This window comes from Cynoglossus semilaevis, chromosome W (assembly GCF_000523025.1).
Source record: "Cynoglossus semilaevis isolate Cse_v1.0 chromosome W, Cse_v1.0, whole genome shotgun sequence".
NCBI lineage: Eukaryota > Metazoa > Chordata > Actinopteri > Pleuronectiformes > Cynoglossidae > Cynoglossus > Cynoglossus semilaevis.
In genome coordinates, this window is record NC_024327.1 from 10,923,118 (window position 1) to 10,924,009 (window position 892).

An 892-nucleotide genomic window follows, 5' to 3' on the forward strand; every position below is an offset into this window, starting at 1 on the left:
ATTTGTAAAATTAGTAATGATGCACTGAAATTAAATTATTGGGCAAAAACGAAAATGAGGAAATCAAGAAAACAGAAACACCAAAACAAATTATTATGCCAATTAGTACCATTGGATTTATGGCAATGACTGTGTACTACACCTCAATAAAATAGAGGATATTTCATAAATTAATATTAATGTTTCAAAGAATAAAACTACGGAGCCCCTAAAGAGACATGGGGAAAAAGAAAAAGAAACCTTAGGTTAATCACAGGCAGTTGTGCTTACTGTGCGTATGCCCCTAGGCTCTTTCTTTCTTTCATGACGTATAATCCATTATTATTATTATATATTTCGTGATAAGTTTCACGTTATTTCTAATAGGTTTCACGTAATTACCTGATAATTTTTACGTTACAGTGGTCCCTCTGTCCCCTGTTTATCGCGGTTCTATTTTCGCTTCCTCAGTTCATTGCGGATAATAATATTCTAGCCTAAAAGGGAAGAACTGTATTTAAATAAACGATAAGACATTTTGCCACACATACATACAGGGTAATACAATAAAAAAAACAATCATGTACAGTACGTACGATTGGGAAATCTAAGATACCGGCATGTCATGCGTGATATATGTACTATATACAGTATATGGTGAGCATTTAATTAATGTAGGGTACCTCAGTTAGACACAGGAGGGCACTGTTGTTGTTGTTGTTCTACTGTCGATAACACTGTAGGGAGGTTCTTGAAGGGTAAATACGTATATACGTAAATCATTAATAACTATCTCGTATGGGGGAAAAAAAGGATAAACGTATCTCGTGCACACGAGATACATTCCCCCCCCCCATGTCCCTTTAGGGGCTCCGTAACCTCGACTCTTGTCGTGGTCCTCTGCCACCCCGGA

General features: G+C 36.7%; 1 protein-coding gene and 1 pseudogene across 3 annotated transcripts in view; both read right to left on the minus strand.

The window, feature by feature from the left end:
* The window catches only part of LOC103397188 (glutamine--fructose-6-phosphate aminotransferase [isomerizing] 1-like), a 561,006-nt gene that overhangs the window by 308,937 nt on the left and 251,177 nt on the right, over window positions 1-892 (minus strand). The window lies entirely within an intron of this gene.
* LOC103397184 (long-chain-fatty-acid--CoA ligase 1-like) overlaps window positions 1-892 on the minus strand; it is a 22,873-nt pseudogene that overhangs the window by 19,321 nt on the left and 2,660 nt on the right.